Genomic DNA, 14,218 nt, shown 5'->3' on the forward strand with positions numbered 1-14,218 from the left:
GCATTCCTGAGGGGTCGGCACAGGGACTGGTGCTGTTTAACATTTTTGTTGGCTACACGGGCAGTGGGATTGTGTGCACCCTCAGCAAGTTTACTGTATTTACTGTATTTAACAGTATTAAAAAAATATTTAATTAAAAGATTATTAAAAAGATTTAATAACCAAAAAAGCCCTGAAAGCTACAAAATCTTCACAGAACATAGTACACATTCCAATAAAGCTAATACTCATGACTCTCTGCCACTGAGCGCTCCTTTCCCCTTTTCCTCTGGCCATAGCAGAATTTGGCCAGAGCATTTTATAAAAGAACCATATACTCCAGTCTCCTTGGGTGCTATTAGACTTTTCTGAAGCTATTTCATGGTCAGTGCTATAACAAAAGACTGGCTGACAACTTAAGCTCCCTTATAAGCTCTTTCTAGTTGTAATTACTCTAGTTACATTGCACTACATCTTCCTCTTGTAAGCATCTGCTTCATAAACTACTCTAAAGAAACTAAATCAAATATATATTATTCAGACAGATAAAAAGAACCTCTAGCCCAGAAACACTTCTCTTTGGTCTTTGCAGTCCTTGGCAAAATAAAATTGGATGCTGCTGATGAGCTAACGAGATGGAAGTAACACTGTTAATGATCACAGATTAATGAAACGAGAATCTGATTGTGATTACATGTTCCTGCAGCTGGTGTATAAGTTAGGTTGTGCTACTTTCTCTCCTTAATAGGAGAAAAAAGACTGTGTTGTCTGCAGCTGGTATTTCACTGTGTATACTAGAAGTTTTGTATGTAATGTTTCCCCAGGTGGATTGAATACTGATGTTTCTGCCACCCTTTTAGAACTTACTTCTGCTTCTACAGATCTACTCATCTGTATTGTCTGCCGCTTGTTATCAATTACTTTTTTTTTTTTTTCCTTTGACTGAAGTACTTAATTTTCTATAGCTGCAGTGTTTGCTGTTTCTATATCTCTTGCCTAGAGCCTTGGCAGTTTTAATAGCTTTCCATTCCTCTAGTGTTTCCACCAAACCACATTTTCAACAGACCACTCTGCTCACCCTCTTAAAGAGATAAAAGATAAGCCTTAGGATGTGGGGATTTTTTTTCCTGTGTTAAAGGAAGGAGCTTAGGTTTTCCCATGGCTTTTGTTTTTTCCAAGATGTTTATAAAAACTCTTGCTAAAGGCAGACAAACCTGTACATATCACACCAATAATCTTATAACTCTCTTTCTTTTAGATATTTGTCATAATTACAGTGCTAACTGTTACTAGTTGAAACCATGATCTTATACACTTTGTATTTTCTAAATTTGTCTTAATTCTAAATAAGCTCAATTATAACACTGTGGCACAAAAATCTATTTCTTTTCACTGTATACCAGCTTTTGAAATGTCCCTTGTGTTCAAGCTTCATAAAAACCACCTCTCAACAGAAATCATTTTGGAACATATGGAATCCATGTCTCTAAAAAGTCTGAGAAAGGAACAGGGAAACATCCTTTGTGATGGCAGTTCCCCGGGGGTAAAATAAACAAGGTCATATCTTGGAAATGAGCTTTTTTCCCCAAAAGTGGTTTGTAGGTTCTATGAAAACGTGTGAGATCTCGTTCAGTTCCTCTATCCTACACTAGTCAGTTAACTTGTTCCCCTTTACATTCTAGGTCTTTTTTTTCTGTCATCAGTTTCAGTGAACTCAATGTCAGAATGTTTATTGTAACCTCATTGAGGGGGAGCATCAGATTCTAAAAAACCAGATTTCTGGAAATTAGAAGTTTGTAGAAGGAAAAAGAGGAATTTCAACGTGTTCTGAATTTGTAAAATTTTCCTTCCGTACATCCCTGAAAATTCTCTTTGCCCTTACTGGAAACCTACTGGCTTTGCAGATTACCAGGGCTTTGATGGTCATTTAGTCTGATCCAGTCTGCTAGGTTTTCCGTCCTCAAAACTACCAAAAATCAGCCTAACAGGATCCAATGTAGATATCCAAAGCCATTTTGGAAAAAAAAAAATGCTTTCAGATGCTGAACAAGTGTCTTCATATAGTAGGTGGTGAGTGCCTTGGGATTGGTGTTAAATTTATCTCAAACTGACGATAGTAACCAAAGCAAATTTGTTTGATATTTTGAGGTGAGTAGTATGTGCTTTTTAAATTAATCTTATTTTCAAAAAAGAATTGTTTCAACTCATGTGTTTTTCTGAAGTTTTTCATGTTGGCAATATGCAAACTGAGATATTTTTTATCACTAGACATTTAGAAAAATCATATTGATTCTTTTCCTTATTGTTTGCTATTTGATAAAGTAGCTACTCAGCAGTTGAAGTTCTTAAAGTTTAGTCACCTCCATGAATCGTTGCTGTCAATACTACAGCTTTTACAGAAGCCTGTAAATATTAATTTCTTCTACTACAGGCAAGTCATTGCTGTGCTTCTGAGTTGAACCTTTTCTCTACTAAAGATTTAAACCATTCCAGAAGTTCACCTGTGTCTGCATGGTAGCCAGACGTAACTCTGAGGAAAATGAAAACCTTGTATAATATCTGGTTTTTATGCTTTAGCTACTAGTTCCTTTAACTCATCTTCTTACTGGTTTATTTTTTCCTTTCATTGTGTTTTGAGGATAGGGAAATAGAAAATAATATCCATAAACTTCACATTTATTCCCTTTGCGTATCATATTTTGTTAAGACGATTAATCTCTGCATGAATTCCTACCTTGCGTGAGAGGTGCATTTCTGTGTTCACCAGCAAAACTTAATGAGACTCAGTAGTTAATTCTTTTTTCCTTAGTTGTGATGATGAATGCCAATTAACTTCCTCATGTTCAATAACTTTATAGTATTATGTCTGTTCAGAATTAATGTTTTCAAAACTTGTAGACATCTTGAACACAAAAGTAAAAATAATTTCCAAAATACTGTAGGAGTCATTGACCTTCTCATATTCCCTTTTCACAAAAATAATGTACAGAAGGATTTTCTGATTGGTTAATATAATGCTTTGTGAAAGACATTAAAAGTCCAGTGACAAGCCTAACATGAATATCATAAAATACTGTCCCTGAAAGTGAAACTTAACTGTCTCTGAGGAAGTATACAATTTTATGACTAGTGATGTCCAAGTGGCCCATTTACTTAGATTGTTTTCTTGATATACAGAATAGTCAATTTGGTTGGTGAGTAAGGCTGCTACACACTCCCCAGCACAATTGGTATCTGTATACCAGACTATTCTTTTTTTATCTGTTAACAAATATACCTCTGTGAATTGGGGTATTTTGTAGGAATGCATTTTGACTTTTTTCAGTCGAGTCTTCTTCTATTGCCTTCTTTAAAACCTCCCTTTCTTAAACAGAGCTGCTTATTCCATGAATATATGTCTCTTCATAGAAGTTCTGTATAACTACCTCTTTACCCTCTTTATGAATACTTTTTCAACTTGGAAAACCTTAGAGGAAAAAATAGTCTGAAAGTTTTCATGCATCACATGTCAGTGCAATACATAATAAATTAATTTAAATTATTTTGCCTATAGGAACAAAGAAATCTACATAGAAGCATAAAAGAACACAAAAATTTTTAGAAACATTGAAGACCTTCAAGGTAAAATGCAACATGTCTTTCAATAGAGAAATAATCATTATGAAACTCTATAGGCTTTTCTCCTTTATGGAATCTTAATATGAAAATTAAATTACATTCCTCTGATTAAAAAAGGCAGCAGAGAAATTAATAGAGAGCTTTTGATTGTGAGCATACCATGGACTTATCATGATCCAAGAGCTTATTTGCTCTCATTCTTCAATTTCCTTACAATAAGTAATTATTTTCCAGTCATTTCTCTTATTTGATCACTGGTCTATATTTTTATGAAAAGCTGTTTCTGACAAACAAAAGTAAATCCCGGTATTCACTAACTTGTTTCAGGTTTGGAACAGAAAAATCTGTAACAAATTATTGGATCACTGTTTGAAAATTGAAGAATGGCAGAAGTTCAAAAATGGATTCTAAAACCTATTATTTTCATCTCTATCCTTTATCAGTGATTTTTTTTCTTCTGATACATTTCACATCTTACCATCTACAATAACACAAGAATTTAATATATGTTTCTGAGCAGCACATCACCTCTTACTTTTATCTAGTTTCTGAAAGTAACTAAAATTTTATCTTTTATCTTCTTCTGAAGCATGAATTTTTGACCACTGGAGACAGACATGAATTGGTTGATCTTAAGTCTCATGCTGTTTAGAAAACCCTACGTTATAAATACTAAACATGAGATGAGATTCTCTTACAGGATGAGAAAAAGTTACTAGCACTTGCCTTCCTCTCTGTGGCAAACACAGGAAAAAAGTGTCCTGGTTTTGCTTATATAGTTCCTAGCTGTTTACAATATCATACTTCATTTAACTTTTTGTCCAAAGCTCAGGAAACCAAAGCCATGAAGTACAATCATTTCTGCTTAATATTAACAATAGGTGTCATATATTTTCTTGCAGACAATGTAGACATTTGGGACCTGGGAAGTCATTCCTCACTAGGTAATTTAGATGTAAAAGATGTCACTAAGAATATTCATTTTAGTAACCACTTAGTAAACAAATGTGTAGTTTCCTGTCTTATTTGCATGTCTGAGTGGAAAAATAAAGGAATCTGCATCTCATTTTTTTGTTTGTTTCAAATAGTTACTAAACAGTACTCATTAGTTCGGATAATGCAGAGCAGTAAGAGTAGCAATTTGGCTCTTATCAAAGTTATTTTAGCCCTTAATAAACATTCTTAGAGAAGCGATCATTCACTTCCTTAGGGGAGACTGCTGTTATTAAAAGAAATTCCATTCTAAACTGTTTGGTTATGGCTTTATGTAAGATGCTTTTGGTTAATTCCCTTTGGTGTTAAGAGAAAATTATGTTAATTTGCAGAACGTAAAATAAAAGTTCAAATACATAAAAACTACAGCATTCTGCATACAGATCAACTTTGCTAGTGTTAATATAATGACTCACCCCCTGTCATCCATCTACTGTACAATATTATGGTAAAAGGTAAAAAAATAGTATATTTTCCTTGCAGACAGAGGAACACATCTGCGGTGTTAATGATCATGCTTAAGGTAAGACAGTTGATGCTATTAAAGTCCAAGTCAATTCTGTGAAGGAATAGCTTCTGAAGAGAAAATTTCAAGGTTTCAATTTATCACTCTTCATCTCCTTTCTGACTAAAAGTAATCTGACCGTTGCAAGTGTTCTTGTCCTAAAATTTAATTCATATTAAGTCATATCTTGTATGGCCAGCGCCCTCTGCATTGACTCTTTCAACTTCTGCTATCTTGCCATTAAGGAAAGTCACTAATACAAATAATATGGCTCTGGAGAAATGAATAGGAAGTCTGAGCAGCAGAGATTTTAAAAAAAACTGAACTTCTCAGTTACTGTGAAATGTGGGAGGGGGGAAGAAAGTGGGAACAAAGCAGATGAAAAACTTGCTTTACTCTTCCTATTTTTCCAGTTCTACTTCTTATACATACTAGCAAAGACTCACAATTTGTGTATCATTTTGGTATTTATGAATTGTTTTTATAATTAGAGAAGAGTGGCACTCCTTATTGTGACAAATTAGATGCAGTTGAGCTTGATAACTTAAATCTGACTAGCAGATTTAAACAGGCTGATTTAGAAAAGAAAGGGGGTTTTATTCTTTATAGGCAAAACAATGTTATAGGTAGGGCTGGTCTTCATTAGTTTGTGCTTAGAATTCAGGGATGTTTTTTCATTCTATGTAATTCCTTTCTTAACTGTAAAAACTTAGGGTTTGGTTGTGGTAGATTATAGTGTAGGTAGGCTATTTTAATACATTACCAAAAATATCTGAAACATTGTGCTAGCTCAATCAAAGAAGTAAGTAAGCTTTAGCCTGGTGAAGCTATAATTGTGTTATTTTCCTCAGAAATAATTTTCATCTGACAGAATAATCTTGACTTCTCATTTTCCTCTTTAAATTAGTTTAGCAGAAAATAAGTAGTAAGTTGATTTTTTTTTTAATACGCATTATGAAGAGCAAGTTAGATAGTACTTAAGCCAGATGCTCTCAAGTCACCTAATGAATCTTAACCTCTAGCATTTCTAACAATCCCAGAATCATTAGCAGTTATATTTCTGAACTAAAAATGTACTAATTGAAAACTATTTCAAATGACTGGCATGAAAGGAAATGTACCTGTCTTACAAAAGATTTGAGGAAATCCAGACTAACTGTTTTAGCTTAATTTCCCAGAAGGAAACAGAACAAATAATCAATTTGTAAAAGCCCTCAGGAAAACAAATAATTGTCATTGGATGTTTAACCAAAATATACTGTGTCACTAGAAACTTTTACCTGACAAAGATATAACTCCTATAGGTGAGAGCAGCAATAATCTTGACTTCCATAAGGCTTTGCTATTGCCACACATAGTGTTCTTGTGAGTAAATTAAGCAGCTATGACCTAGGTAACACTAGTACAAAAGAGTTTTTCCAGCAGTTGTTCCGTTATCCTCAAATGATTATTAATGGATCTTTGTCAGACTAGAAGGTTGTATGCAGTGGATTTCTACAAGGCCTATCCTGAATCTGATAGAACACATTTTCCGTCTGAGCCTTATGAAGAGTGTAGTCTCTGTTATGAGAAAATGAGGAAAAGAGAAAAGACAGTAGGCTGAGCTGAAACTCATGGCTTCAGCTCTGTGTGAGGTTTGTGCATGCAGTGGCTACTATCAGCCTTCTCTATGCAGCATGGCAGGGGAATAAAACATCCTTATCTGCTGATGAGACAGGACTGTTGCTTATTTTCTAAGAGTTCACAGGAAAGCTAAGGCAGTGGGGGAGTTTGACTTTTATGGAGTGGAACAGGTCCTCCAGAAGGTACTTGTTTAGGAGGGAAGGGATGGGTTGGAGTGGCAAGGGCTGGAGATCACAAAGGGAATACTGACAACAAGACTAGTATGGGTGGGAGAAGGCTACAGGGTACAGGGAGTCATGCCAGAAAATAGGGTGCAGTGTAATCAAATGAGAAAAGATAAGTCTAATCTAAAAAATAAAATAAAACCACAAGAATTTCCAGGATGAAGAATAGAAGTATTAACTTTGCAAATGACACTACAAAGGCAAAACTGCTCAGCAGGACAGGATTAGGATAAAAAATAGTCTTGATATACTGAAAAAATGGTCTGAAAAAAATAAATATTCATAAATATAAGAAAGCACTGTATGTGAATATGAATGACTTAAGCATAAGTGGGTCCAGAGGAGGGCCATGAAGATAATCAGAAGGCTGGAGCACCCCTCCTACGAAGAAAGGCTGAGAGAGTCAGGCTTGTTTAGCCTAGAGAAGAGAAAGATCCGGAGAGACCTTATAGTGGCCTTCCAGTACCCAAAGGGGGCCTACACGGAAGATGGGGAGGGGCTCCTTAGCAGAGAGGGAAGTGATAGGATGAGAGGGAATGGCTTTAAACTGAAAGAGGGGAGATTTAGATTAGATATTAGAAGAAATTCTTTACTCTGAGGTTGGTGAGGCACTGGAACATGTTTCCCAGAGAAGTTGTGGATGCTTCCGCCCTGGAGGTGTTCAAGGCTAGGCTGGATGAGGCTTTGAGCAACCTGGTCTAGTAGAAGGTGTCCCTGCCCATAGTAGGGGGATTGGAACTAAAGGATTTTTAAGGTCCCTTCCAACTCAAACCATTCTATAATTCTAATACAGAGAGTTACAGGACAGGTAGCAGTTCTGCAGTTATAATTAAATCGTTATTTATAGGTCATGTGAATTAAATATTCTGCTTCATCAGAAGTACTATGCCCATTTTGACCAGAAATTATCTGCATATTTGCAGGCCTCTATTTTTCACATATTAAAAAAATCAAATTTAGAAAGTTAGTTAGTTTAGAAAAACAGAAGACTGTGGCAAGACAAAAGTCTTCAAATGCATTAAGTGTTGCTTTAACAAAGAGGGAGATGAAGTTGTTCTGTGTTCTCTGAGAGTAGGACAAGCAAGAATGTATTTAAACTGCAGCATTACTCTGTTAAACATGGGTAAGATCTTTTTAATTATAAAAGCAGATGAGCACCAGGGTTGACTGCTATATGGATGAGGAATCTCCTATTTGAAGATTATCAGCTAAAGGTCAAGCCGGCATCTTCCAGAAATGCTTTCTTTACTTCTTTTAGGATTTTGCCTTGGAGGGTGACTAATGACCTCTGAAAACCCCTTTCAGCTGTCCAGCCTTCGATTTCCTAGTGATAAATTTAAAAGAAGCTCACAAAGGAAACCTGATAAAGAACTATTCGCTGAAAAAAAACCCTTGTTTTTACAGGTTTCATTAAATGACTGGCTTGGCAGTCATATATACAGTGTTTTCTGTGGATTCTGTCAGTATGAGGTTCATTTTCAGAGTACTCTGTGCCACATTACCAAGTTTTCGTTCAAAAACATTTTCTATTCTTTGGCCTATGGGGGCTGTAACATAAGATTAGCTTTTATATTTGTTGGGGTGTGTAATTAGCCTGCCAATCAAATTCCCTCAAGAAATGGAGAAGGTGAACAAACTACACATAAAAGTTCTTCTACAGTCAAAACTGGGCTACATTGTCTTATTTTCTATCATCAATAAAGAATTTATTAGTCACACAGAGAGTTTAATTACATTAATGCTTAATTTGTTCTTTAGACAATATTTGGAACAGATATTCTTTTTCCTGGTCTTCTTGACATTTAGATGATGGCAATATTAACAAAAGACAACTGAGAGCAAAGGACATAACATATAGTATCTCCGAATTTGCATGTCTTCAGAATTTATGTTCTTGCAAATCATAAAACACACAACTTACACACACCTACTGGAGGAATTGCTCTGATTTATTAGGCAGCCTGAAGTACCTGATTCTATCTACCATTATTTGGTACCCAAATATTTTTATAGTTTTATTTTCACTTTCAGTTCACCTACACAGACTCAAGTAACTACACAAGCACAACTGTTTATAGCCTTCACTTTGATGCCAATGTACTGAGTGCTTCAGTTTACATCTGCTGTTTTGTGCCCTCTGTCAGCTGCTCAGTGGTAGGGTGCCTCCTACTACATGTCTTTGGACTCATTGTTTACAAACACAGAGATAAATGTTATGTATATTGATTGATTTAAATGCTTCATGTTTCATTTGTCTAGGTTTTTCTTATAAGAAAAGAGTTAACTATCCATCCCAAATGCAATAGAATACAAGACTAAATGCAAGCACTGGAAGTGTATTTCACCTTAAGAATAGTAAAATAATGTTTCACCCAGATATAATATGGACACATACTTAAACACAAAGGATAGTTGTGATCATTTCTTCACACCTGAATTTCAACATGCCACAAGCACAATTAAGGCTTTTTTTTTGATTACTCTGCCTAGGCTATCAGCTGTGGGCAATTTTCTTAAGCTCTTGCACAATTCTGTATGTGCTTGGGTTATGTTATCCCAATTAGGTGTTTCTTTTCCATTCTGAGATATATAGTTTCCTCCAAATAGGAGTTTCTTGTTTTTTTTTCTCAACACTCTTCAATGTATACCATTCTGATAGTATAACTAAAGACTTCATTAAACAACAAAGTCACATTTTATATTCTCTGTTCTAAAGCTAGTCCCTCTCTCACTTGAATTGACAGTTATTCTTAAGTGGACATCTGTGTTTATAGATATAGGGTCTCTGAGTTCAATCTGTTCGTTTGACATACATGGGGTTAAAACCACATATGGATATAATACTTTTGCAACTTTTTGTTATTAACATTTTAACACCTATCTAATTACACTAGTGTTGATGTTTATTAACCTATTTACTTATATTTGCTTCTGATTTTCTTCAGACTGCACTACTTTTGATTACATATCAAACAGAACATTTTGTTCTTTACAGTTATGAAGTTTAGGAAACAAATGGTATCTGCCTATCTACCATCCCCTTCTACCCATTTCTCCATGCAGTGCCAATGAAATAGTCTGACAACAATTATATCATAGATTCTAAACATTGGAAGCACTTAGTAAGAAAGATGTGGGACTTTTTTCAGAACTGTTGTTATTCACAGAATTGTATGAATAAAATGATAAATGTCATTACAGAAGTGTAGTCATTAGGCATATCTTTGGACTGTGCAAAAAGAATGGGATACATTTTATTCATTGATGTTGTTCAAATGAAAAATAGTTTCAATATACAGTTGAAATGCAGAAAGTCTAGGTAGAGAGACACTGTTTTTGAAATAAAGAGGTCAGAAGAGTTTTAAAGTTAAACTGAGTTGATAGCCATCACTTTTAACAATATAGCCCTCCTTTGTATCTCTCCAGGATATGCAATTTGGAAAGAATTCCCCACCTATTGAATCATGAATTACAGTAGAACTGAAATTTGCCTATGGCACTATTTCAGTCAAAAACCTACCACTGCGCTCACTGTTTAGCTTTATGTAGAGAGTCACAGTATGATTTCTAACCTTGGTATATTTTTATTAATTAGGAATATGAAATGTCTAAAGAAAAAGAAACACGGGCTTACATCAGGATCTTATTCTAGGCCTGGTTCACTTGTAAAAGACAAGCATCATCTCAGCATTACAGACTAAAAAATCGTATCTAGACATTTCTTGAAGACAGTAGCACAGAATCAGAGAGGAGAAATAAAAGGTTGTTGGTTACACTGCAAAAATTTTATGAGTTCCTAGCAGCATAATCCTAGATTGTCAGTAAGAATACACAACTTTTAGAAAGCAAATTCAGTTTTGTAGCTGATGGTCTGACTATCATATATAAGATTTGATTGTGAGCACTTTTTCAAGAAAGAACTGTTCAAATGTGGCAGTTGTTACATAAAAAAGTAAAACACAAATGAAATCAGTAAATGCCATGCAAGTGTGATAGTAAGTATAAACTATCCAGATATTATTGTTGAAACAAGAAGCTGATATGGTCGTAGCGGTAACTGAGGTGTATATTTCCCAAAGCATGTCCTGGGCTACTCCATACCAGGAATGTCTCCATTAGAAACTCCTGTACTCTGCATAAGCCTCACCACATGTGTGCAACTGGGAGGGGCAAATGCTGAAGCTTGAATAAAGTGATCAACCTCTCTAACTTCATACCTCCCTAACCAGAGAAAACTTCAGTAGCTCCTGTGACCCCAACAAGCAGTGAATTTCTGCATACTAAGTTAGTGCTTCCAGTGATACCCAAGAGAAATGTATACATGCCACCCTTGGGTACGTGGATTTGTGATTCAAATAACCAGTATCTCTGCTATTGCAAAGGTACTGCTCATGAAAACTGCTGCTTCTTGACATCTGCTGTTTACTTTCATGTTTTGTGTGAAAACAATAATCTCATCTGCCTCTTCCTAACTTAAGATGAAGTACCAAAGAAGTAAGTCTTCGGTACCTCTGTTGGATTCCTCCATTTTAACATTTGAAAACTACATAGAACAAAAATACAGCTGCCACAAATGAATAAATCTGTGTCCATCTATATAAGCCTACATAGCAATATCAATAATAGGATTAAAGATTGCTGTGATGAAAGAGTTTAGAAGACTGATAGATTAAGTCAGATTTAAACTTTAAGCAACACTGTGCTAGACTGACATTGCTTAGCAACATACTTTGTGCTGATGGTTAGTTCTTACACAGTAAGATCTTAACACTTAACTAAATTAGTTGTGACAGTACCACAGAGATCATGCTAGATAATTAGTGCTGGTGGCTGAGGTCCTTAATGCCTCTTCATCCTTGAGGTCAAGGTGACCCAACTCCAGAGCTCTTCCAAAAGGAAAGTCAGAGTTGAAGAGAGTGACTTCTTTTTCTACCCGTCTCTCCTTGCTCTCATCTGGTGTTTTTATATTGCTTTCCCCCCTCCCAAAAGGACATTGTGCGTTCCCCATGCTGCTTATCTCCCTTCTGGTTTTGTCAGTTGTCCTTCTTGTGTGTTCATTAGAATGTCCTGTTCATTCACAGTCCCTCGAGTTTGTTTTGTTCTTTATTCTTGATCTTGAAAATTGTGTTACTTGTACTGCTATTTACACGTTTTCCAATGCCATCTGAGTGCAGCTGCCCAAGTCTTTGCCTGCCTTCTTTGGAGGTCACACTACTCACATTGTTATGCAAAATGCTAAAACTTTGTGCATGGCGATGCAATCACAGTATCACAAAATATGTTTGTTGCAGTATTTTTGTATGCTTATAATTAGGTTCAAGACAAGCTAATATTGATTCTACCCTGATTAATGCAATTCTCAGGTATAGCCATTACAGCCTCTGTTCTCACTGCACAGCTGTAAAAATAGGCTGCTTATTGGACAGAGACGTATTTGCTGTTTATAAGAAAAAGTTATTCTGTGTGGGGATCTGCATTTATATTATCTGTGAACAGCTGCAGAGCTCCTTTACCAGCTTAGAAGCCACATCTTTCACCCTCAATAAATTAACTGAATAATAGTACAATGCAGAAATCAATACTAGACTACCAGTCCTTTGTCCTTAACGCCACTGAGTTCATAGAATTCAAGTTCATGAAGTCTGATGATCCTGGGTAAAATAATGATATTCTGCCAGTCTTTGGTGAACAAAATAATTTATGTCTTCACAGGTAATAGTAATAGTATAGGCGGTGCAAAACCCATCACAGGCCGTATCCCAGATGCAGAACTTCCTTCAGAAATAGAAAATGGGGCCTACTAAATCTATAATATGATTCTGCTCATTTAGAGGATTATACCTACCCAAAGTATCTCAGTATCCAACAGATCTGACCAATGCCCTCTTGCTTTTGGTGAGGTATTCAGAGAGATCTGTTTAGTATAGTCTTTTTAACAAGATTCTGTGGGACTAACCTCAAATCTACTGGAAATATTAGGGTGATATTTTTGGCAAGGAGGATTTCTTTGAGTAGTATCATACACAGCTTGTTAACTTTTCTGAAGTACTATCCTGATGATGTGGGTGTGACATGCACTTTTAGATTCAGTTTCTGAGTCATGTGTGAAACACTTCTGGCTCTTCAGGGAGTGTTTTCCTTGCCTCATTTGGCCATATTTGTTCAAGGGAAATTGCCTCTAACTTTACAAATTTTGTGGTTCACTTCGCAGTCAATATAATCCATCTAGGTAGTGCCGTGGTTTGGCCTCAGCCAGCAACAAAGAACCACGCAGCCGCTCACACAACTCCCACAGTCGTGGAAAAAGAAATCGTCAGGGCAAATCTCCTGGGTTAAAAGAATGTAATTTAACAGAACAGCAAAAGAAAAGATGAAAACGCGATTACAATACCGCCGCGAAGCGCACCGACCCGACCCACACTGTCACAGCTCACCCTCGAGTGGTGACTCCTCTCCTCGCCCCGGCTAGCTCCTCTTATAGCTTGGGCATGGGTCACGTGGTATGGAATACCTGCCCCCTGCTGGCTCCTGGGGTGATTAACCCCATCCCTGCCGGAACCAGGACATTATCCACCCCTTATTCCATACCATCTGTGTCATGCCCAGATCTTACAGTTGCCATAGTCTGTGCGCCATACCACCAACGTGTCCGTTGAACTCGCTTAAAACGTCCATTGAACTCACTTAAAATGTCCATTATTGTAGGCTCCATCTGTGAGAACAGTCTCTCAGGTCACATGAGATGGTGTGTGGTGCTGGACGCCAGCTGCTGAGGCTGGTGTACATGATGGAGTTCATGCCCATGGTCTGCAGGTTGAAGATGTCGATCTCGAGGAGGTTGCTGGACACCAGCTACTGAAGTCAGTTCTTATTACATCGTTACTGCACTTTACTCAGTCTCATAAAAGTCCATCTGTCATTGATCTAGGTGATTCTTCTATAGCAGCACTGATAGCCATCATAATAATGGTAACATACAACAGCAAAGTTATTTAACATTATAAAATTCTATTCATTGGCTATTCTCACCCAGAGTCAGATCCCCATGAGGCACGCATCGGACCTCCCCATCTTCTCGCATCACCCACCAAGTGCATCCAGGTCCTTGTGCAAAAGCAATCCCACGGATGGGTTTGCCTTTGCCTGAGGCAGGGCTAACCCAAACTGTCTTCCCTAACATATTCTTCATATGCACTACAGGGACTTTATCCCCTTCTACTGTACGTGGAAGTTTCGATTGGGCAGGGCCAGCTCGATTGGCAGATCCCCTGGTGTT

Source organism: Charadrius vociferus, unplaced genomic scaffold, assembly GCF_000708025.1.
Source record: "Charadrius vociferus isolate BGI_N301 unplaced genomic scaffold, ASM70802v2 scaffold71, whole genome shotgun sequence".
Taxonomy (NCBI): domain Eukaryota; kingdom Metazoa; phylum Chordata; class Aves; order Charadriiformes; family Charadriidae; genus Charadrius; species Charadrius vociferus.